Source organism: Triturus cristatus, chromosome 5_2 (genome assembly GCF_964204655.1).
Source record: "Triturus cristatus chromosome 5_2, aTriCri1.1, whole genome shotgun sequence".
NCBI classification, from domain to species: Eukaryota; Metazoa; Chordata; class Amphibia; order Caudata; family Salamandridae; genus Triturus; species Triturus cristatus.
In genome coordinates this window covers 869,609,996-869,636,663 of record NC_140588.1, presented here as the reverse complement: position 1 = coordinate 869,636,663, position 26,668 = coordinate 869,609,996, and positions in this window count along the sequence as shown.

The following is a 26,668-nucleotide window of genomic DNA, read 5'->3' as shown; positions in this document are numbered from 1 at the left end:
CCATCACCTTGTTTTTGTAGCATATGAAAACCTGAGTGCTGGCAAGCTGTCATGGCATTGAAGTTGGTTGCTATTATTTTTTGTTTTGCTGAAACAACATCAAAGCGGGGTTTATTTTTGGCCCTAAAGGCAGGCAGTTTTCTTCCTGGCATGGGGATCATCAATCATTTTTCCAGTCCTGAAATTCCCTACATATTGAGGTCTAGCATAGGAAAAATATAAAAAGGTGGTACTTCCGATGCACATACATGGTGCCCTAGTATAAGAGGGTTGATAAGATCGAGGTTTCCAACTACAAAGAAAATTGTGGCTTCGCCATCAGAAAACTAGCAGCTCCTCCACTGAGTAGGAGGAGCTGCAAGATTAGGGGACTGGAAACCGTCTCAGTTAACAGATTTGTATAGTCACTATATTAAGGTCAATAATATCGACCTTCCATTATTTCAAATCCAGTTCATCGCCTGTCACTACATCATCATGCTAAGATTAATATTACTATTCTTACCTTCCCATACACTAACATAATGATGCAGTAGTGAAGTGGATGTTATGTTATGTGTATTTGTAAAGTGCACTATCATCCACAAGGGTATTTTGGCGATGCATGCAGTGGGTGCAATATAGGTGACAAGGAATATAATAAAGCATACGATATATTGCAATACAGAATTTCCTATGGGGCCCCTATTTTGCCACCATCTGCATGAACCCCTTTATCTCTGAATTCTCTGATCTCATTTACACAGCCACCACTACACTAATAATACTTAGCTAGGTGAATTCAATGTGTCAGACAAAAGCATAAGAATAGCCACAAACACTGCTTCTTAAATTTCTCTGCATAATTTCAACTCGCCTCAAATATCATTAACCTACCAACTTTAAAGTCAACAACCTTTACATTGTCAACTTTATCTTATACACATGCATGTATGTATGTCTATGTATATATGTCCATAAGTGTCTATAACCTGCATTGACTTTGTTGAAACAGATGTCTCCTGCATGGTATGCGGGTATGTACCTGCTAGACCTGGCATCTTTGGTGTGGTTTCCCCTGACCTTTTGCTTTCAGACCTTGTGTATGTACTGTTTTTGCTGACTACGTTTTTGCTAGCTTTAGGAGCCTGGGCACTTTACCACTACTAATCAGTGTTAAAGAGCATGTGCACTATACCTAAAACATGGTAACATTGGATTATCCACAGTTTGCATATCTAATTTACTTATAAGTCCCTAGTAAAGTGCACTAAATGTGCCCAGGGCCTGTAAATTAAATGCTACTAGTGGATCTGCGGCACTGATTGTGCCACCCACTTAAGTAGCCCAATAAACATGTCTCAGGCCTGCCACTGCAGAGGTTGTGTGTGCAGTTTTAAACTGCCATGTCAACATGGCACATTTATCTACTTGCCAGGCTTTAACCTTCTTTTTAATTAGATATAGGCCCCCCCTAGGATAGGCTCTAGACAGCCCCAAAGGAATGGGTGCAGTGTATTTCAAAAGTAGGACATGTACTTTTTAAGTTGTATATGTACTGGTAGTGAAATACTCTTAAATTCGTTTTTCACTACTTCAAGGCCTATCTCTCCCATAGGATAGCATTCAGATTGCCTTAATACATTTTATAAGTGTAATTTCCGATTTGGAAGAGATGGGACGCCCAAATGCGATGTCCCAGGAATCACAATTTAAAAGCATAACATTAGGTGAAGCTAGATTTAAAGATGCAATTCTAAAAATGCCACTATTAAAAAGTTAACACAGGGGGGCGTGGCCAAGCCGAGCATGGTGTAGGACGCGAGCTGTCGGAGCTCCGGGCTGCCGCCGGCTAAAATAAGCTTTTAAAGCACCTTAAACTGCCGGTACAAGGCTTCCCCTGGTGCGAGAGGCCACCGGAGCTGGAGGGGGCTGCCGCTGCCTGGTGTGCCGGGCTCGGGGAGCACGACTGGCGACATCGGAGGCCGGACACTGGGGAATCCCGGGCACGGAGGAGACGGCCGCCATCTTGCGCGACCTGCGCCGGCGAATGCTGCTGGGTCCCGCGGACCACCCGATCGCTGGAGCCTGCTGAGGGGCCGTCTGCGAGGCTGCCTGGCCGGCCTGAGGCGATCTGAAGCGGCGGAGGGCGGGGGCCGAGACCCCCTGGTGCCGGTCGAGGACAGCGGAGCTGGGCTGTCTGCCCCGGCAGGCGAGGCCGCCATTTTGGGACCCTGCACCGCTGAAGCCACGGATGCTGCCTGCGAGCGCCGGACCCTTCTGCGCTGGACTGCGCTCGAGGTGAGGAGGTCGGCGGGAGGCGTCGGCCCGCGGGGCGGTACACCCTGGTTGGGTAAAGCCTGTAGCCGCTGAGGATACCCTGTCAGCGGTGGTCCCGGACGCTGGGGGGCCCCAGAGAGCGCTGTCAGTGTGGTGGCGACGGCTGCGGTGAGGGCGCTTGAAGGCCTGGAGCAGAGGAGGTCGCTGTGGCCCTGGTTCTGAGCTTTGGCCTGGAGGTGGCTGGGCTGGCTGGACTTCGCGGGCGGCGGCTGTGGGCTTGGAGGCTGGCCCGGGATATTAGCTCGCCCCCCCTGCTGGACTCGACGGAGGAGCGGGGCTGAGGGGTGCGGTGGCAGCGGGACCCGGGACGGTGGGACTGCTTAGCTACCGGCCCCCCCCCGGGTGGTTGCTGAGCTGTGGGGACAGCGCGCTTTCTTGGAGCGCCGGACGCTGTGCTGCTTGCTCCCTGCGTGAGCGGGGAGGGCCCTGAGTTGGTCTCTGGTGGGCCCGGCGACCTGGTGGCCTCCGTGCCCTGAAGACGACGCGGATCGGCGTGGGCCGCGAGGCCTTGGCTACCTACAGCACCTGAGGCACGTCTGCGGCGGCGCTGCGACAGGGCTCGCGGCTTGGGGATTGGAGCGGCCCTCCACTGGACGTGACCCGATCTGGCCTGTACGCCCTTCGGTGCGGGCTGGCCCCCCGGGGGCGCTGAGTGGACGAGCCGTCCTGCGGCTGGGGTCTTCCTGTGGAGGCGGCGTATAACGGCACGATGACGCGCACCAAGTCAGGAAAGGACCCATCGGCGCCCGCGAAAGATGCCACAGTAAAGGACCTTTGGAGCAAGCCGGGAGGGGCGCCGACGGGCTCGCAGGCGGCTGGAGCCGGTGGGTCGGCAGAGCCCGTGACACAGTCCTTCATGGCGGTCTTCATGCAGGACCTCAAGTCCGAAATCGGCTCGCTGCGCACGGAGGTCCAGGCATGCGTCAAGGAGCTCCGGAGAGATGTGGGGGAGCTGGGGGACAGGGTTGACGACATGGAGAAAACCCTGGACGCCCGCTCGGAGGATCAGGAGCGCCTGTGGCAGAGGATAGCGGCCCTGGAGGAGCAGAATGTGGAGCTGCAGATCAGACAGGAGGACTTGGAAAATAGGGGGCGCCGCAATAACATCCGCATTCGGGGCGTCCGGATTGGCGCGGAGGGGACGGATATCATGACCTTCGTGGCGGACCTCCTGCATGAACTCCGGGGGGACGACGACGCCTCCCCGCCGGCTTTGGACAGGGCCCATAGAGTGTCGGGCCCACCCGGAAGGCCAGGTTTGATTCCCGATATCCTGACGAGGGTCCACTTCTTCGTCGAGAAAGAGGCCATTATCAAGGCGACAAGAGACAGGACGGACGTCAAATTCAACGGGGCCCCGATACAGCTGTTCCAGGACCTGGCTCCCACGACCCTCCGGCGCAGACGGGCCTTCCGACCGGTTACGGACAAGTTGCGAGCCCTCAACATTCGATATCAATGGGGACACCCCTTTGCCCTCATCTTCAACTGGGAGTCCAGACGACGGGTGCTGCGGTCCTACAGGGAAGCCGCGCAGCTACTCCAGATCCCAGACTCCCCTCCGGCCAGCCCAGTGCGCGGTGCCGCGGGGCCTCGAGCCTCGCTTAAGCCCAGCTGGTCCAGGGTGCGCCGGGGGGGGCGCTCTCCTTCCCCCGCCGCCAGCCGCTCTTCGAAGGACAAACAAGACATCATACGCCACATTCGGTCGCTGGAGGCCGGAACCTCACCGGCGGGGTCACAGGAGCCTGCTCCCTAGTAGCCTTCCGGACAAGCAATTTGGGCTCTTTCTCCCTTGGGTAACTGAGATGGCCCGCCTCGTGGTTCCCGGCTGTTGGTGCGGGAGGAGACGGCGGCCCTCTCGCTGTTGTCGCTGCTGCAGCTCCCGATGCCGGGCGGTGGCCCGGGGCTTCTTCGAACCTGGAGAATGGCGGTAGTGCCGACGGACCCCCACCACTATTCCTGGGAGAGTGACTTCTCTGGGATAACCTGTGCCGAAGTGCCTGGCCATTCCCTAGACTGGAATAGCTCTTGTTGGCCATGTTGGCCGTTTTGTGCCTCTAATTCTTTCGTTTATCTTTGTTCTTTGACTTCCTTCCTCATTCTTTCCTTACCCTCTGGCGGGGGGGCTCTGTGGGGGGGTTGGGGGTGGCCGGGGGGGACACTTGCACATGCTGACCCATGTCTGTGACTACTGTACCCTCCTGGAAGCTCGTCTCCTTGAATGTGCAGGGGCTTAACTCGCCTAGCAAACGCCACCAGATCTGGAGGTACCTGCTCCAACAGGGGGCAGACGTAGTATTCCTGCAGGAGACGCACCTTCTGCGGGCTGATGTGGGTCGTATGGCCCACCCGCGCTTCCCTCACAGATTTTGGGCTTCCGCAGCCACCAAGACAGCGGGGGTTGCTATTTTCTGCCGGGCGGGATTCTGCCACGGGGACACACAGGTGCGTAAAGACACTGCGGGCCGGGTCCTGAGGGTGGAGCTCACGAGGGGGCACCGTAGGCTCACGCTTTGCAATCTATACGCCCCTAATCAGGGGCAAGATACCTTTTTGCGCGGGGTCATTCGGGAGTATCTCGACCCGGTGGATTCGGACCTCATAGTGGGGGGGGACTTTAACCTGGTCTGGGACGCGGAGTTAGACCGCTGTGGGGGAGGCTTCCGAGGCGTGGGGGCCCTGTCGGCTACTGTGAAAAAATCCCTTACCGCTCTGACCTTGGTAGATGTGTGGCGTTATCACTCCCCGGGGCTGAAAGACTTCACTTTTTACTCGCACGTCCACCGCTCCTACTCCCGCATCGACATGCTCTTTGTCTCCCACTCCTTGCTCTCTGACACTATATCAGTCTCGCACTCGAGCATCTCGGTCTCCGACCATGCCCATGTGGAGCTGCTGCTCCACGAGCGCTCCACTCGCGCCCCCGGCCCGCGCCGCTGGCGGTTCCCGGATCACGCCTTACGGGACCCGAGGGACAGGGAGGAAATAAAGACGGCCATCTTGGACTACTTTGAACACAACGAGTTGCCGGAGACCCCCCTCCCCCTCCTATGGGACGCTTTCAAGGCCACGATACGGGGCACCCTCACGGCTATCTCTGCTGCACGGACACGGGAGGCCCAACTGTATGAAACCAGACTTACTCGCGAACTCCAGACGCTGGAGAAGATGGACCAGACCCGCCCTTTGGCGGTCCATAAGCGGCGCCTGGCGGTCCTTAGAGGTCAGTTACGGGCACACCGGACGAACAAGGCGGAACGGGCACTTCTCGCGCTCCGGCAGCGCTTTTACATCGGTGGGGATAAGGTGGGAAAGGTGCTGGCAAGGCGGCTGCGCGCTAGGACGGCAAAGGCCCACATTGCGAAGTTACAGGGAGGGGGAGGAACATGGGTGACCACCGAGGCAGCTAAACTACGGGCGTTCCATGGATATTATTCCTCCCTGTACGGGAGAGAGCCGCCCGACCCTGCGCTGATCACAGAGACACTGGGTAGTTGTGAGTGGGAACCGCTGAGTAAACACCACTCTGAGCTCCTAGAGGAGCCCATCACGCTGGAAGAAATAGCGGGAGCCCTGGGAGATCTCCCGCTGGGCAAGACACCTGGACCAGACGGGCTACCGGTGGCATTCTTCCGTGCCTTTCTGCCGCAGCTGCAACCCTACCTACACCGTCTCTTTAACTCCTTCGCGGATTCGGGGGGGCCGTCCCCGGACATGGCGATGGCCGAGATTGCCCTCATCCCAAAGCCAGGGAAAGACCACACCCTCTGCTCCTCATACCGGCCCATAGCCCTGTTGAACTCGGATCTTAAACTTTATACTAAAATCCTTGCCAAACGGCTTAGTGCTCATCTCCCACGCCTCGTGGACCCGGATCAGGTGGGGTTTATCCACCAACGCCAGGGGGCAGATAACGTTCGCCGCATTGCCCACATAGTGGGAAAGGCCAGGCATTGGAATATCCCGGCTTGCCTGTTGTCCCTAGACGCTGAAAAAGCGTTCGACCGGGTGGATTGGGAGTTCCTTCGAGCGGTTCTGCGGAAAGTGGGGATTGGACCCAAAATGGAGGCACGCATCATGGCCCCATACGCTGCTCCGGCTGCCCGGGTGCGCGTGAACGGCCAACTCACACAGCCTTTCCCCATCTGCAGGGGCACGCGGCAGGGTTGCCCCCTATCGCCTCTGCTTTTCGCCCTGGTGGTAGAACCCTTAGCTATTCTCATTCGCCAGTCACCGGACATCAAGGGCGTCTCTCTTCGGGGACGTGACCATAAAGTGGCGCTCTTCGCTGACGACCTCCTCCTCACGCTGTCTTCGCCCTCCGCCTCGCTCCCAGCTGCGCACTCGTTGCTACATACCTATGAGCGGGCCTCCGGGCTTAAAATTAACCACGCCAAGTCTTGGGTGCTCAATCTCACGATCCCGGAGACGGAGGCAGCGACGTTGCGGACGAGCACCCCATATCAATGGGCGAGCGACTCCGTGAGATACCTTGGTCTCAACCTGACGCCGGACCTAGCCACCTGGACGCAGGCCAATTGGCAGGAGTGCAGACGCTCTGTCCTAGATGACTTGCGCACCTGGAAGGCATTGCCGCTTACCTGGCTTGGTCGCCTCAACGCGATTAAGATGTCCGTGCTGCCGAAGATTCTCTACTTGTTTCAGACCCTGCCGACCCCCATCCCGGAACATTATATCCAGGGGCTACAAAGGGATTTGATCTCCTTTATCTGGGGAGGTAAGAAGCCGCGATTCTCTAACAAAATATTAAAGCTTCCTCGGGATAGAGGCGGCCTTGCCTGTCCCAATCTACTTGAGTACTACTGGGCGTCACACCTCCGATGTGTCCTGGAGTGGGGGGCGTGGGAAAGCGAGAAAATCTGGTTCCACATGGACAGGGCGGTTACCTGTCGCCCGATTTGGGATCACGCTTGGCTGCCCCGGGCGGCGCGTCACCGTAGTGCGTATATGGCGATCCCCACTAGGACGGTCCTAGAGATTTGGGATAAAGTGGCGGTCCGCAGGGGCCTCACCACCTTCCCCTCGCCGCACACCCCTCTAGCTCGCAATCCCCAGTTCCCGCCGGCCTGCTGCGCGCCATACTTCGAGAACTGGACGGAGAGTGGCTGCCGGACGATCCGAGACCTCTTCGAGGGAGGGGCCTTCAAATCCTTCCAGCAATGTCAAAGGGACTTTGGGCTGGCAGACGGGGACAAGTTCCAATACGCTCAGCTTCGGCATTGGGTGCAGGGCTCTTCGCTGATGCAGGCGGCCACGAGACCTCTCACCCAGTTTGAACACTTGGCGCGTACGTTTGGCTCCTACAAGGGCCTAGTCTCTCGAGTCTATAAAGTGCTTCAGCATTCTCAGCGGCCAGGCCTACACCCGTACCAAGAGCACTGGCAGAATCTTTCGGGCTCCGAGATTAATCCCGCCCAATGGACAAGACTATGGAGCGACATCCCCAAAACCTTCCGCAGCATTCCTCAACAGGAATCAGCCTACAAGGTGATGACCCAGTGGTACTACACCCCTGTCCGATTGCAGAAAATGTTCCCCAAGGTGTCCCCGCTGTGCTGGCGCTGTGCCCAAGCACCAGGAGACTTTATCCATATTTGGTGGACGTGCCCGAGTCTGACTATCTATTGGAAGGAAGTCCTCAGCCACATCAAGAAGGTGCTTGGTTACCCCCTGCCAGAGGACCCCCTCACGATTATTTTGGGCCTTCGGCCGACGTCGCGAAGGGCAATGACAGGCCGCGATTGGCACCTGAGCCTTCATATGTTAAGCGCCGCAAAGCAAACGGTGGCGGTGTACTGGAAGAAGGCGGAGCCACCGTCTGTCAACGTGTGGTTCACTCGTCTCTGGCAGGTGCTGGCGATGGAACTGCTTACAGCCCGCCTTCAGTTTAGAGACACCAGGTTTAAGACCCTCTGGTCTCCCTTGGTGGCCCACTTGGGCAGGATAGAACACGCGCGAATGACACCGCCGAGACTGCGGGCCTTGAAACTGTTCGACGACGAGATATCTCAGGCGCGTTCTGTGGTTCTCACACGGCCGGGGGCATTGACACCTTCGACGTTGGGGGGTTCCTAGCTGCGGGTGGGCTAGCCGGGGCCGGACCCCACCACGGTGCAGACATAATTCCCCACAGGCTTCGTCCCTTAGATCTGGGCCTCCCCCTCCACACCGCTGCGAGGACTGCCGTGCTGCCTCCCCCTCCCCCGCCGCCCTCCCCCTCCCCCCGCCACTTTCCCCCCCCCCGCTTTCTGTTTACTTAAGTTTGTCCTGCCTTCAGGACGTGTAGAGGTTAAGTGCGTTACTAGGGCCTCGATAACTCAGCGCGGTGGCGCGACGCGCCTCTATCCAACCCCTTCCGACCCTGCGCGCTTACATCGGGGCGCTACACCGCCACACACGAGTTACCTCACACATTGTGTACCCGCGCAACACGCTGCAGCTCCGGCTTAGTGACAGGGTTGCCCTCAGCTGCGAGTTTCGTGTCGGAGATTATCGGGCGTCACCAGGTACACATGCCTTATCAGCCCCCGCACCGGGCATACACGCGGCTCTGGGTGGGATGCGGGGTGGTGGGCCTCCGGAGTATGACACGCTGATGGCAGTGAATTGGAAGGGGGGGAAAAACTGCGATATGTTAGGCAGTAAGGCCTTTGTAAAATGGAATTGATTTTGTTCGCTGCCGGCCAGGTTGGTTGTAGGCACACAGCTGTGTACTTTGAGCTCACCTCTTTTTCTAAATAAAACAAAGTTGGATACAAAAAAAGTTAACACAAGGAGATGATGGACAGAGCGCTGAAACTTTTCAGACACTCACCCCCAGTCACAGATCTGGGACAAATTCATTATCGTTCTTTAGCTCACTTCGCCACCGAGTTCTGACCCAGCTATATGCAAACCAGTGCCTCATGGGAACAGTCCAGCCCGAACTACCAAGCCAGGTCTTCCCTGGACCTGAATCAAGTATCCTTGGACCACTTTCGGTGTAACACCTCTCATCAGCCAGGCTAGCTTGAATCCAGTGGCAAAGTGAGCTACGGACCCACGGCTGGGCATACCCTGCCAACTTAGGGCAAACAAAACAAACACAAGGAGATGATGGAGAGAGAGCTGAAACTTTTCAGACACTCACCCCAATCACAGATCTAAGTTGAATCGATCATCGTTCTTTAGCTCACTTTGCTACCCCTGTTCAGACCCAGCTATATGCAAATCAGTCTTGACCCTGTGCCTCATGGGAACAGTCCAGCCCGAACTGCCAAGCCAGGTTTTCCCAGAACCGGAAACAAGAATCCGGTGGCAAAGTGAGCAAAGGACCCACATCTGGGCATAGCCTGCCAACTTAGGGCGAACAAAGCAAACACAAGGAGATGATGGATGGAGCGCTGAAGCTTGTAAGACACTCACCCCCAGTCACAGATCTGGGTTTAATCCATCATCGTTCTTTAACTCACTTCGCAAACCCAGTTCAGCACCAGCTATATGCAAATCAGTCTTGAGGCACAGGTTCAAGACTGATTTGCCTATGGCTGGGTCTAAACTGGGTTGGCATGGTGAACAAAAGAACAATGGATTTAACCCAGATCTATTAACTGATGGTGAATGTGTGATTTGCTCTGCATTTCATCCAATCATCTGTGTGTCTTTTACATTTAAATGTTTGTATTTTCTTACTGAAACCATTTGGTGCCTTCTGCTTGTCTCTGAATACATATCTGGGGTGGGTGACAGCTGGCTTGGTGCATTCCCTCTAGACAGCCACAAACACAGGGAGTTTAGATGTGACTAATGGGCCATCCACGTCCTGATGGGCCAGCCTGGGCAGGATGGACTTACACCTGAAAGAGTTGTGTCCTGTCCCTACACAAAGCTCTGCATGCCCCACTGTAGTGAGTCTGGAGCTAGGGCAGGAAAGGCATATCAAAGGCATCTCTGTGAAGTACCCCTCACTTTAAAGGCCCCACTGGGTATAAGTAGGCCTAGGCGGAGTTCATGTGACCCAAAAACTTCACCGTGCCACTCGAGTTCCACAAGCGGGAGAATATTGTCAATGCTAAAGCCAATTACAACCTTACAAAAATCCTTGTGAACAGCAATGGAAGTATTATTATAAGTAGTCATCTGCCATTGATATGAAAACAGTTTTGAGAGGGGAGGTGTAGGCCCAGCAACATCAGGTCACTAAAGAGTTAGGGGGAGATTTGCTAAGATTTTGCGCCGTGTTTGTGTCAAATAATTGACGCAAATTGGCGCAAAATAATTTTTCCCAATTTACTTCACAGTGCTAAACTTGTTTAGCGCTGTGAATAATCGAAAAGTAATGTAAAGTGGTGCATAGTGCTGCTTTGAATTACTTTGCGCCATGGGGGTGTACCACGGGTGGTGCATGGACGTTGCCATGCAACCCCCCAAGGTTTCTCACGCAAAACCCAGTTTACTAAGTAAAGTAGATTGGGCTTAGTGTGAGAAAACTGCGACCTTTTCAAGTAGGCCCAAGGAAAGAGAAATGTTTTCATTTCTCCTTCCTTTTCCGACTTAGCATGTGTGCTGCACTTTACAGCACACATACAAAGTGGGAAAGTGGTTAAAGTGATTCTGTGCATAGTATTTTGTACTGGAAGCATTCCTTCCAGTACAAAACCTATGCTAGACTCACAGAGACACACTTGCACCATGGCGCAAAGGTGTCTCCGTGGCACACAGCACATGATTTAAGTGCCGGTGCTTGTGAAAAGGGAGGAGAGTGCCTTATTTGAGTAAATAGGGCTCTCTCCTTCTCTCTCTTTTTAACATAGCGCACCGCAGCATTTGCGGCTGTGGCTACGTGGAAAAATAGAAAATCTGTCGCATAGGGTTGTTAACAATCCAAATGGTACTAAAGAGAAAGTATACTTTATGCGGGATTCCATTTTAGTGCAATGGTAATGGAGACACGGGTGTAGGCACTAAGGCATTCTGGAGCAGATGTTAACAAATATAAGGATAAAACTTAAAGATTAGGGGGCATATTAGCAAGCCTCAGTGATAATCATCGCTGAATGCGCTTAGCTATCGCAGGAAATTATCGCCAGGCTAGCGCTGTATCAACAACGCTTAGCGCTTTGGCGATAATATTTCCAGTGATAGCCGGCGATTTGGGGCGACACCGCTGGAAAACCAGCGATAATCCAGCAGAATTGGAGATGAGCTTGCTGATAGGGCCCTGTGGCCTCAACCCTAGAATCCACCTCCAATAGTACACATAGTGTAGTCAAGAAAATACCAGATGTTAGGATCCAGCGTTAAGGGGCATTAGAGCAACTATTATCTGTGCTTCGCGGCTCTGGGGCATCCTTGAAAATATCGCGATGCTGTGTCAGCGATGTTTTACATGGATTCTATGTGAGGAACGCCAACTTTGCATCTAATTAGCGATGCAAGGCGAGGCGTTCGGAAAACGGCAGCTAACATGCACTAATGCATGTTAGGGCCGCCTTGGTGATTGAGCGCTATGTGCCGAAAAGCGGCGATATGTGTCTTGATGCCCCTTGGTTATTGTCTTGAAATCTGCGCTTGGATCAGGATTCCAACTCGTGTGAAAATAACATCGTTAAAACCTCGCAGGATTTGTATTGGGAAGTTCCATAATATTCTGAGGTTTACGCTCCGGACAGGGGAATACAGATGCTATTGTCATGTTATCTTTGTTTTTAAGGAGTGGAACTCAAAATAGGTAGATGAAACTACACCTGGTAAATACCAACCACAGGTGTATTTACTGGGTTTGGTGTTATGTCCTCACATACCTTGGGTCTCATAAAGACACCGACTGCGCTTCATTGTTGCTGTTATTTTTTTGTAATACATTCAAAGGTTAGTTTGTAAATCAAGCAGATGTTTTTATTAACATCAACGCTGTAAAACATTGATCTTCTGTAGCCTTGTCACTACGCACTCTCTTGTATCCCATAGTGCATTAGTGTAAAATTGGAAAACACCTTCACTTTTGAGTATGATTAAAGAAAGCACTTTGTTAAAAATATATTATAGCAAGTAAGAAAGAGCCCTCTGACAGTCTGTGTTTGAAAACATATACATGTTGCAAAACAAATATAGAGAGGCCTCTTTATGGTTACATTTCCAGGTGAACCCCTTTGAAGATTTGCTGCATCTCTGACACCCCGTTCTCCGGTGTCACTGTCAAACACTGCCTAAACCACTCTCACCACTCATAATCCCCCTCCTCATACAAATCTCCACAGGCTTAAACAAATACTGCACAAAATCAGATATAATATTCACACTTCCAACTCTCAAAGCTCATACACCCAGCTTCCCCTCCCCACTTTTTCTAACATTTGATAAACTACAATCATCACTCCTTAAAAGCAAGCTACTTTACTAATAACATGTCCATTCACTCCTCACTCCCCATATCCTTACCACGTCTGCCCTTTACATCACTCAAATGCATTATCTTTATAAGTTAAACAAACGATTCGCCTTCATAACAATCCAGTCGATACTTGGATGAATTCTCCAGTTATCACTCAATGAATACGTAGTAACAAACTAATTTTAAGATTGACTTGACCCTGACAACCAACTTCAACCGGACCCTCGCGTTTAGGCTTGTTGTGACAATGAGAGTGCATCCAGGTGGTCTAAGGAACACCGAAAATGCTTAACCATATATCCTCCCCACCCGCGAGTAGACTGATGCTGATATGGAAACCCTCTGCACCCTCATCAGCATCACAGAAATAGTTTGCTGCCAATCTTCGTAGCACAAAACTATTTGTTTGAATGCACTTATCCAGACCTCCTCAATCTCTCCCACCTCAACTGTGGCTTAATTCTAACACCAAGATGTTCATTTTTTACATGGAGTGCCTAAGTAAATTGCTCTGCCAACAATAGATTTTGCTTGACTAATGTAGATGGCTGAAGTATGTGACATACTGTATGTCTTTGAATATTAGATATCTACAGACCTAGACAGTGTTTAAACAGCATTCAAACACGGGCGTTTGAAGCTTAATTTAAAGTTAAACCTATCAAGAATTGGTATACAGTCCCAACCCCATGCCTAGGTCTAGTTTAATGACAAGAATATGGAAGGCTTCTCCCCTTCTCTTGCGGTGCATCAAATTGGCTAAATTAATCAAATCTACCAAAAGAGGTATGTAAACTTTATAAAGGTCTGACATGCCCGGTTGCTGACAATAACGCAACTAGTCCATCTAAAGAACAATGTAATAACATTTTGGATTTCATCCACACTAAAATTATTAATCTGGTAGGCACGTTCTCATCCACTCATGAGGAGGCGCAACCTATATTAGAGCAAAAGACCCAAGTTCATTGGTCTACTTGTACAGCCGTAACTGAAGAAGAGGTGGAGTGAGTTTTTACCTCCATGACCTCCTCAGCTCCTATGGAGGGGGCACCAATGCATCAAATTACAAAAGTTGCAAATATTCTAATAAAGTCACTAAATACTGGTTGCAACCCTTCCCTTTACTCAGGATCTATACCTCAAGAGTCAAAATCAACCACCGTAACACAAATCTTAAAAAGCATTGACGATGCCATAAGGTCTCGACTGTGGGCGAGCTATTGGCTTTGCAATGTGATACTAATAAGGTATTACGTGATACTGAAAAAGAGCCCCTTGCGATGGGCTAGCACACTCACCACGCTGACCTGAAGCACATGTAGTCACACCAATGTAGAGCTCCCTGCACAAGTGAGTATGTCTCTCTTCAGAGCAGAGCATGGATAGCGATTGTGCAAGTGGACTTGCATTTCATTGTGGGGACTCTCGCAATAGTCCATCAGCCGGCTGGTTGCCTTCGAAGGCATTTTCTTGGCGGTCCACCATTTAAGGAGTAAACATGGATGTGGTTTCGCTGCGAGTAAGCACGTTCTGCAAAGGGTATACTAAAGAAGACTCTGGGCTCAACATTTAGAGTACTGGCTGTGATCAAGAAAAAACATGTTCTGAGCCTGGATGGAGCCTAGTGCATATTTGTAAAGTACATCCCCCACAAGAAACTGTAAGCAGCAAGTGATGTATCCTATAACATATTCCCCTCCCCAGTGATCCAGGTCATAAAAAAACATTCAATATCATGTTATGGATAATTTATTTTTTATTACAACATAACACTATATTAAACTTATATAAAAAGCCTTTAAAGAAGTAGTGCACTGTAGAAGTACACACTCCTGCTACAAAGGTACTTTTCTTTCTAACAAGTCAGTGATTTTACTAAACACTTCCATAGGAAGAAAATATGCCACAGGCAAGCACGGCATTCAGCTTCAAAGCATGTTCAAAAGGCAGCGCTTCAGATACAACAATAAAGCTCAATTATGTATCCTTTACAGAGCTCTCCCACAAGCAGAAGGAGTCCAGGTTGTGAAGGGATTTCTGGTCCCACGTAACGAGTGCAGCACGATTGGTTTTAACTATTGATAAACATATGTATTCATGCATGCAAGTCAGAAAAGAGGTACTTACTCAAATACATAACAATGTTGAGAAACATGAATATCAGTATATTCATGCATGCGGTCAGTCACAATTAAATGCTCTGGAAAAGAAACTTGGATGTTTCAGCAGTAGGACTGCTATGACCTTTGCTGGAAGAGGACTACATTAAGATAACTTTGCATATGTATCATCAGTGGGTTATCAGTGTACAGTGCAAAACCAAATTGAAAGGCTTTGAAAACATCATAGTGGATTCATTTTGTAAAGTGGATGACTGTTTGTACAGTTCATTGACAGATTCTAAAGTGAAGTGCTGCATTTAGATAATGTACTGCTTTAACGCATGCTATAATAAACCCACTCTCTGGTAACGCACAAAAAATACTGATGTATTCATTAGACTATTGAGTGGGATAGCCGCGTAGATGCCAAGCCTTTAATTAGAAACGTAGGCCATAATCACAGAAAACTCTCTCTTCAGGAAGAGGACAGTAGAAGTGGTAACCGAGTTGGCGCGATTGTAGCTAAGAGTATTGCTTATGCTGGAACTAGTCAATTACATTACTTTCTGTTTCTTTCTCTCCAATCATTCACCTGCCTGCAAGCTCGAACCCATTAGCTGAGTGAAGATAATTAACTAATGGCACTGCCTATAGTCAGTACTGCTATAATCTGACTGTATAGGTTGTTTAGGGCTTATGGTTCTACAAACCGAAACTACAACGTTGTCTACTTTTCAGCCTACCGTCACCTCTTCTATTGGCAATTCCAGAACATCCTGCCAACGATCCTAGGGGCATATTATCAAGACAGGCGATACAATTATCGCCGCTTTAGCTGCAGAAAACTGCCGCTAAAACGACATTAATGGGCTTGATAATATGCTCTATGGAATTCCAATTGAAGCCCATGTTCGATGTGAAGGACATCTAACCTGAGCTTCAATTGGAATTCCATAGAGCATATTATCAAGCCCATTATCGCCGTTTTAGCGGCAGTTTTCTGCCGCTAAAGCGGAGATAATTTTATCGCCTGTCTTGATAATATGCCCCTAAAATCCCCACATCGCTACTCACACCATGGGGCATATAATCAAGGTCGGCGTTAAAATTATCGCCGCTTTATCGGCAGAAAAGTGCCGCTAAAGCGGCGATAATGGGCTTGATAATATGCCGCAGAGAATTCCAATAGAAGCCCATGTTGACACCAGAACATGGGCTTCTATGGGAATTCTCAAGGGCATATTATCAAGCCCATTATCGCCGCTTTAGCGGCAGTTTTCTGCCGATAAAGCGGCGATAAGTTTAACGCCGGACCTTGATAATATGCCCCCATGTTTTTAAGGTTAGTACACCCTCAATTACAGTGAAATATCACTTTCACCTCCTCCCAGTACACATTCTTGCTACGATATACCACAGGTAAATGTCCAAAAAGAAGGACGCGATGAGTTGCCACCAACATTGAAGAGTTAATAGATGATACATATGCGTTAAGACTGAAAAGTTAAATACAGCAGTAGAGGGTATTAACCAAGACCGCCGCCCCCTATACTCGACACCTCTCCTAACCTACCTCGTCCCCCCCCCCCCCCTGGTACTGGCTCACAACCTCGGTCTTGCACGGTGCCCCTTCCCTTGGCTCTCAGACACACTCCAGGTTATCGGAAAACCCACTCTATGTACATCATGGCCACGCGCGCCAACATACGTCATTACCCCAGCCAGTAGCACAGTAGTGCTTTGTCCTATCACTCAGGCGAATACTGCAGGGGGAGAGGCCTGTACAGATATAACGGCCATGTTGTAGCGGGTGCCTACCGGTCCGACGTGATAAACGCCCCCTCACCACACAAGACAATGATTTAACGGGTCATCGATTACAGATTTATTGTTTAAAACAAATATGAGAAATGTAGAATATGAGAAGTATGAATGTCTAAATAATATTTATTCAAAAAGAACTTTAAATTAATGTGATAGCGAATATTTGGAATACGTTTTCAGTTTTTTTTTTTAAAACAAAGCTCTATATATATATATACATAGAGTCCCTTTGGAATATAGTACAACATCCCTTTTAAAGATACACCCCAAATAGGCAACCTTTTGCGCAGCATAATCCGAATGAAGATTTTAGCCTAATCCTCTCTTTCGATGCGTCTTTTAATGGGAGCACAGTTTGTACCTGCAATTGCCAGATGGGACGAGGGGCCATCACAAGCTGTAACAGGAGGGAGTGTGAAGGCTTGTGAACGTAGTGTGATGGGCAACAAAAATCTTATCTTAGTGAAATCACCGGGGAGCAAGGAGGTGGGAGGGAACCAAGGTGTGTATAAGGCTGCAATGCCCATACAGGAGGAGCTAGGAGGGGCCATCACACACTGTGCAGTGTGATGGCCAACCGAAATGTTCTCTTAGTGAAATCACTGGGTGGGGAACTAAGCACACAAAGGAGGAATATTTACACAAAAGCACCAATAACAAGCCAGCATTTCTGAATGCCACAGATAACAACCAAAGCCCATGTCTTGCACGCTGTCGAGGTTCGACCTAAAAAAGTCTTCATTTGATCCTAAGTTGTTATATAATTACAAGCCTACCTCTCTGTTATGCATCTTCGCGAAGCTCATCGAAACCCTAGTACATTGACAATTTATGGAGTTCATGGAATTCAACAAGTTACTGCACATAACTCAATCTAGTTTCAGTAAGGAAAGTATGACAGGGTGGATGCCGGCCGGCAGTTACCACAGCTAAAATTGTAATTCATCACCGACATCCATCTGGATGCAATCTAACCTCCTTTTGTTTAGGGTAGCTTTGAGGATATGTAGAGTAAATACATCCCCTGTTACAGTCTTTTCTGTAGCGAAGTATCTTAAGAATAATTGCCCCATTCGGCGTCAAATTCCTTCTATCCCTGCTCCAAATACTTTAATTGACCCCTTGTTAGGTAGCACTTTGGCATCTGTTCATATAGATATTAATTTTTAATACTGTTCTCTATAGTTGTATTGTTTTTATTAAATTAGCGCTATCACTAAGTGAGCATCTAAAATATTTTTCTAATGAATTCTTTTTAAAACTGTAAAAATATGACGTATTTGTATTGTATTGTTGATTTGTTTATTTTATGGTCTATGACCGAAATAAAGTACCAACATGATTTCAGAAGTGACGACAGTGAATTAATTTGTATATATTGGATTGAGGATACGAGTTATCCCCTGGCAAATTATTTCAGTTATTGATCCATTCTGGTTGGATAACATAAAATATTTTAGAACGTTTAGGCTTTCAAAGTGCTACAAACCTCTTCTTCACATGGCCCTAAAACAGCTAGGTGCAGGATAAAAGGCATTACTGAAGATGTTTTTATACACAGAAAAAGAACAACTTGGATGTGTCTTCTTCATTGGGCTATAAAAAAGCAGGTATAAAGCAGACAAACAAGTGGTATCTGTAACCAGTGGATTGACAAATGCACGTTCATCTAAACCTTAAAACATTGTGAGACGAGACCTAGTGAAGGACGAAAAATAACATAATCAGTGTCCTTCTTATCACGACCATGGGCTCTCAGGCACCAAGAAATTAAGGATTATAATTCCCTCAGCACGGTTCCTGGCTCACTGACTTCTACCCATTAGGCATTGAACTTGCGTAATCAACACAACGTTCTTACCCTTAGTTGGACCACCACCTTTAATGCCAGTGCCTCCTCCTTGCAGTCGGTCCCCAGCATGGACCAGAGCCTATTCCAATTACCTTCCTAACTTTCACTGTGCTCTACACATAAGGCACACCCTTTCCTACCTATTTGGCTATACCATTACCTTCGATTAGGGACCCAGAGATCTGCCTCTATATCCTATTTCAGGCATTTTAAATGTATAATCCTGATGATAAACTTTTTATCTTTTAGGATAGAAATGCCATAGACTATATCCATGTGAACTACTTGTTGATTGATTCATCAATGTGTTCAAATTGCTTTTTTACTTTACCCATTAGGGTGTTGCGGTGGGCGTTCCACTGCAACATCCATTGAGTTTGACGCTACCTCCTATTCACCAGGGCAACGTAAATAGGAGGTAGCGTCAAACTTAAGACCAGGAAAAATCTGGTCTTAAGGTGGCGAAACAAGGAGAAATGCTTTATTTCTCCTCGTTTTTGCTTTTTCCATGTGTGCTACCTTGTGCAGCACACATGGAAAAAGCAAAATGCCATGGTTTGTTTGTGTATAGGAAGATGTCCCTTCCTGTACATAAACAAACCTTTTTTTAAAATGCCGTTTTGTAACTTACATGTGTGCTGCATGAGGCAGCACACATGTAAGTTACAAACTGGCATTTAAGGTTTGTTTATGTGCAGGAAGGGACATCTTCCTGTACATAAACACATTTCCCTGCTTGCAGACACCCTTGCACTATGGTGCAAGGGTGCCTGCGTTGGTGCCAAGTTGTGAAACTTAGCGCCATCGCAGGGGAAAACGGGAGGCAGCACCATATCCTTGAGAATAGGGTGCAGCCTCGCGTTTATGAAGTGGCGGAGAGAGGCGTTAAGCCAAGAAGGCTAACGCCTCTCTCTGTCACTTCCTTGAGAATATGTCCCTTTGTATTTTTAGTAGTTTACTGTGTAAGTCACCTAAGCATGCTTACCAACAGTCTTTTACCATTATTTAACTTTTGGATGTAATTTCTGCTATATTGATATTTCCTATGTATAAATAATTATCTTTCGGAGTATTATGGTACCCATGACTGGCAGTAACTCTCACATGCCCTTTCAATCACAAATAGATGTATTCACTTATAAAAACAAAGCTTAAAAACATGTAAACCTCTACTGTCACCTTAAGCAAAAAAAACCAGAAAAAACGCATTATAAATCTATAAAAAAGAAAATGATTGGTAGCTGTCAGTAACAAGGTTGATCTTCACCAAGTGGGCCCAGATGTCATCAAGCAGGCCCCAAGAGCAAAGCTCTAGTTCTCTATCATGTCACTTTTAACAAACCAGTTTTAAAACTTTCTGAATGTGATAGCTATCCTGGTACAATTTTATGCTATGTATGGCCTTCCCAAATCCTCTTCCCTGCTCTGGTTAGCTGTGCAGGGATGGAGAAGCCAACATGCTCAGTGCTGTAGGTACTTAAGAAAAATACCTATACCTAGTGAAGGCCACCAACCCACTTCACCCTCTTTCCCTCTCTATCCTCCCCCCACAATAAAATAGCTGACATCCTGCCACCCTTCCTTTCCCTCCACATTTTTCAAAAATAATATACCCAGTGATATGCCACCCACCTCATCACACTTGAGATTCCACGCCAGCACCCAAACTTTAACAACCCTCCACTCACCCAAAATTAAAAATAAATATCGGTCATTTTGCCACCCTCCTCAACACACTCTATATCTTCTTTTCCCTTTCCATATACACCTTCACTCTGACAGCAGCATCAGAGAAGCCTGGACTGTTCTGTCCCTAAGGGTCTGTGGAGACCCTCAGCTGACATGGGAAAACGTGGTTTGCAGGGTTAGAGCTTCAGCACTTTGCTCCACCTCCCTCTGTTCTGTAAAAACCTCGGCCAGTCGTTTGAAAACGCGGCAATACATCGATGCTGTGATAAAATATCAGATAATAACCAGATTTTAAATCCGGGATTCATGCCACAAAACAATAAAAATAAACAGAAGCCATTTATGGATTTTAACCCCTTCAGTGCCCGCCCCTTTCCCCGCCCAGTGCCGGCCGTTGCATTAGCGGGCGGGGTCTATGACGAGCTGGACTCGTCATGGGCACAGCGCCACCGCGGCCCATGACGAGTCCAGCTCGTCATGGGCACTGAAGGGGTTAAAGAGATAAGGATATCACAGTACGATCTATTTTTTGTCATCGTTAACTGCAGAGAGAAATCTACATGCAGCAAAAGTGTCTCATGATGCCTGTTGCAACAAAATTGAGTTGAAAATTGGACTGCGCATTTTAATGCTGATTAATCATATAATTGGCTTCAGTAATGTTGTCACAATTTCCTAACACAGCGACAAATGAAATTCTTAGCTATATGCTAAGAGTGATCATTACATGGGCAGGGGTCTCTTTTTATTCACGGATGCCTACCCCCTTAGTAAACTAAACTGCTTTAGGGTGAGATCCATCTTATAACATTAATAAAGTAATCAAATTCAAATTTGTTTCTCCGTGCAAACAGTGTTCTGGGCCCTCGTAGAAGTTTACAGATATATACAATATTAATGACTATTTTTTAAATTAATCTGTTTCTCTGTCTCTGGTTCTGAAACTTAAACAAAGCTTACATATCTATTTTTAGCCACTTGTAGTTAGTTTTTATGGGGAAGTATAAATCTTCAGCTACGTCAATTCACCAATAGCCAGATGTATGACCCATTTTGGAGGTGTCAAATACAAAATCGGGCCGTTTGCAACCGCTAAAAAGGGCTGTAGTACGTACAAACCCTATTTTACGAGTCGGTAACCTATTACCCGCCCACGACCCGACCGTGACCAGCGCCAGGAACCCTGCATCTCCCACCATCCATCTCTGCGATGCAGCCACCTTCCTCGCACTCGAACCTGGAAGGAGCAACAACTGCCAGCGGGCCACGCCGAGCACCGTTCTCCTGCTGTCACTGCCGCCATACCTGCACCACTGCACGCACTCCCACGACCACACCCCCCACCCCGAACACCAACACCACCAAAGTCCTGAATTGCATCCTCCTCATCACGCGCTCCCTGCACAAACTCGCTGTCATGATCTGGGAGCTCCTCGACACCTTCTCGCCAGACGCCGCCTTCTTCACAGAAACCTGGACAAACGCCTCCTCCGCCCCCAACATCGCCACCCCCATCCCTGACGGATACAAGATCCAGAGGAAGGACCGACCCAACCGCCCAGGGGGAGGACTCACTATCGCACACAAGAGCTCCCTCTGACTCTCCACCACCAGCTACTCCTTTTCCACCACTGAACACCTGCACTTCCAGATCCAGACCAGCCGTAGAACCACACTTCAACAGCACTCTCGCCTACAGACCCCCCGGACATCCTGCTCCATTCACCACTACCATCGCCGACCTCATCACCCCCCACACCATCACCTCCATGGACTACATACTCATCGGATACCTGAACGTCCACTGCAACAACCCCAGTGACCCCAACTCCACCGCCCTCCTGGACAACATTGCCAACATTGGACTGAAACAGCTCGTCACCACACCTACCCACAAGGCAGGACACACCCTGGACCCCATCTTCACAGGAGGTAACAACATCCACTTCAGCCACACCACGCCACCCCCATGGATGGACCATCACTGCGTACACTTCCGCGTCTACAAACCCACGCCACCCAAACCTGCACTGCACCCTCCAGAAAGAAACTGGACCAAAGTCACCGAGGAGCAGCTCAACTCCACCCTCAACTGAGACCCCCCACCACCTCGACCAACACCAATCTTGCAGCCAAGGAACTACGCAAATGGATCTTCAACTGCGCAGACGAGCTCCCACCCCCACGTAACCCCGACAGACAGCGCCCTAGGAGAGGCCACATGGTTCATCGCTGATCTCCAAGAATCCAGACGCACCTGCAGATGCCTCGAGAAGAACTGGAGAAACAGCAAAACATCTGAAGATCGCACCACCTACAAAACCGCCATGACGGAACGCCACCAATGCATCAGATCCACCAAAAGGACCTTCATCCAAAACAAGATCCTCACCAACTCCAGCAATTCACCAAGCCCCCCAGCGAAACTGCGGACATCACCCCTTCCCAGGAGCTCTGCAACGAGCTTGGTTCCTACTTCCATCTGAAAATCAAGGGCCTCTACGACAATTTCAATGACAAGATGCCTGACCCCAAAACCACATCCTCCTCCAGCAAACGCCAGCCAACCCACCATTTCCTCCTGGACCCCAGTCACCACCGAAGACACCACATCAACCAAGAAAAGCATCCACTCCGGAGCCCCCATGGACCCTTGCCCGCTGCACATCTTCCACAGAGCCGCCATCGCTCCAGAACTACGACACACAATCAAAGCCACCTTCAATACTGGCATCTATCTGACGACTGGAAATGGCCAGAAGTCAGACCCCTGCTCAAGAAGCCCTCAGCAGATCCCACGGGACTCAAGAACTACGGACCCATCTACCTCCTCCCGTTCCTGGCCAAAGTCACTGAGAAGACCGTCATCCTCGACCCCTCCTAATCCAGACTCTGCAGCAACCACAGCACCGAGACCGCTCTACTTGCAGCCACAGACAACATCCACATGCTCCTTGACCAAGGACACACCACAGCCCTGATCCTACTCGACCTCTCTGCAGCGTTCGACACTGTCTCCCACCGCACGCTCACCGCCAGACTCCACGATGCCGTAATACAGGAAACCGCCCTCGACTGGATCCGCTCCTTCCTCACTGGCAGAACCCAAAGAATCAGACTGCCACACTTCCTCTCCGAACCGATGGAAATCAACTGCAGAGTACCTCAAGGATCCACGCTCAGTCCCACGCTCTTCAACATCTACATGGCCCCCCTCGTCATCATCGTCAGACAGCACGGACTCAGCATAGTATCCTACGCCGACGACACCCAGCTCATCCTCTCCCTTCCCAAGGACCCCATCACCACCAGGCTGAACTTCCAAGAAGGAATGAAGGACATCACATCCTGGATGAGCAGCAGCTGCCTGAAGCTCAACTCAGAGAAGACAGAGTTCCTCGTGCTCGGACCCTGCCCCTCTGCATGGGACAACACCTGGGGGCCTACCGCCCTCGGCTGCCCGCCCACCCCCACAGACCACGCCCGTAGCCTCGGCATCATACTCGACTCCTCCCTCTCCATGACCCAACAGGTCAACGCCATCACCTCCAGCTGCTTCAACACCATCCGCATCCTCCGTAAGACCTTCAAAGGGATCCCCCCGAATCAAGGAAGACTGTCACCGACGCGCTCATAACCAGCAGACTGGACTACGAAACACCCTCTATGACGGGATCAACAAGTCCCTGCTCTGCAAAGTCCAGACCATACAGAACACCACAGCCAGACTCGTCCTCGGCATCCCTCGACACAAGCGCATCACCCAACACCTGCGGAACCTCCACTGGCTCCCCATAGAAAAGAGAATCACCTTCAAGATACTCACCCACGCCTATAAATGCCTTCACAACACCAGACCCAAATACCTCAATGAGAGAATCACCTTCCACATACCCAAGCAAAACTCCAATCCGCTGACCTCGCCAAAATCCATACCAGTGCGACTCGCTATTAGGAAGGGGCATGCCAAGGGCGTCCCTTTCTAATAGCGTGTCACACTGGTATGTACGATTGTTTTGCGATCGCAAAACAATCGCAGTTACCACCTATTTTAAGTAGGTGGTAACCTGGTCGCAAACAGGTAGGGGTCCCCAGGGGATCCCTTTCCCTTTGTGAATGTTTGCGAAAATATTTTTTAAGAGCAAATAAAAAAACAAAAAGGAAAGATTTTCATTTGAAACAAAAAAAGTTACTTTATTTAAAAGGCAAACACTGACATGGTGGTCTGCTGTCCCCAGCTGGCCACCATCCCAGCGTTCTTGCCCATTCCCAATACGTCGCAAAGTGTGAGCTGCCTCATGAATATTGATCAGGCAGGTTATTACACACATTAATGTATTTCGTTTTGCGACTCGCACTTTGCAACTGGCAAAACAGAATGGTCGTACTTCTGGCCTCAAGTATTCTTTATGTACCTATACAGGCATAATTTGAAAGTGTGACCTGTACATGGATTAGTTTGCTCAGCACCAGTAAAGTACACATTTGAAAATGTCTGAAATTAAATTTACAACTGCAAATACATTTCAGAATGCAAAATGTGTGCTCCTGAGGATTGCGGATAATTCGAAATATAATTAAAGAATATTTAAGGTCCCACGAGTTTACCCATTTAATTAGGAAAAGGTTCCCTTTTTTCTGGCCGAAGAAAAGTCGTTTCCAAGTTCCGTGTACATGCAGCACTGAAGGAGAGAAGGTGTTTCAGTTCAGAGGCACCTGTTGATTTACGAGACGGCACTGCATACCAAGGAAAGGTCTAAAATCAAACTGCTTGTGTAGACTGTAGATAGATAAGGCTACAAAGAAGGCTGAATATTAATTATAGAACGCCAGTAAAAAGAAAGTAAATCTATTTTAGAAATGCTTTTATAAAGCGGAGTAAAAACAATTCTAGATGTCCACGTTGTGAACCAATAGAAGTTGTCTTCTGCCAAGTATATACAAGAGCATTGAATACATGATGGAGCTGGACGGGAAAGTTGCAAACGCACTTGAAAGTCAACCTACAAAAGAGGATTTCACAAGTGCTGGTTATAATTGCATGGGAACACCATTCCTATTAACCGTTTAAATTAAAGGCAAAGGCCTAAGGGAAATATAATTTTACTTAGTAAACTTAAGACTGTAACTCAATCTTAAGGCATTTCATCAGAACCGGATTTTATATTTAGACACTTTAGCAGTACAGCTATATATTTATATTCATTAAAACGTTTACCTATATGATCTTTAAGTAAGTATTTTGCTGTATTTAACCTATGCAAGTGACTTTGAGCATGCATTATTGGTTTAAAGTTAATTTTTTTTATATTGGATCTCTCTACAGATACTTGATAAGTATTGCATGTTTCCATTCTGCTTCCATAAGTGTGATAAGTTTACTGCAACAGATGTTCGCACATACTACGGTAAGAACGTAAATTACACCTGCTAGGTGGAGATTTAAACCGTGCATTTACAGTTTTTTTAATCGTTTTTATTTCTTATAATGTGGAGATATTTCAACTTCAATATTATACATACACTTCAATATAATTTCTCAAATACATATAAACTCTGTGATATATTATAACATATTAACAATGCTAGTTTCATGTTCTATTATTTCATATCTTCTCTGAGTAGTTCACAGATATATTGCAAAATAAATCTAAACCAAAAGCAATCAAACAGTGGCATATTGTTAGAGATGGGATCTCTAGTAGTTGGCAATGGTTTGAACCTTGGTCAGAGTAAGGCCCCTGCTTCCTAGTTAGGGTAAGGGGTATACTTCTAAAATAACCCCTCCTCACTCCAGTGGTAGCTTGACACGAGCAGGCAGACGTATCTCAGAGGCAGTGTGTAAAGCATTTGTGCACACATACAGTAATTCAGTGAAAACACTACAAATGGACACCACACCAGTTTAGAAAAATAATTAATCTTTATCTAAACCAAACAAGACCAAAACTACAAAAATCCAACATACAGTAGTCAAAATGTAATTCTTAGAAGGTAAAAACAGTTCTGTCCATAGCAACCTATAGATGCGACACTTTCAACACACAGTACCTTGGATGCCTCACAATCGTAAACAAAAACAGCCACAGGGAAGGTGACGCGTCGGTTCCGTACTCCAGGGGAGGTGATGCGTCAGTTCCTTACTGCCATGCAGGGGCGGTAATTCGTTGGCTCCTTACTGAAGGGGAGGTGATGCGTCGGTTTCTTACTGTACGGGGAGGTGATGCATCGGTTTCTTACTGCAGCCCCGGTGTCCTTGTAGACTTGGTGCCCCAGTGCAATGGGTGGGGATTGGGGATGCGTTAGTTCTCGATGCGGTGGATGCAACGGCGCTGTGTTGGTCTCTCCAGCCGCGGTCCGACAATGCGTCGGTTCTTGTAGCGGCACAGCAGTGCCTGCGTCGGAATCTGTGCTGTGATCTCGGACTTTTGAGATCAGTGCACAGGTTTCAGTGAGCGGTGATTTCTCCAGCGGCGGGCAGGCACT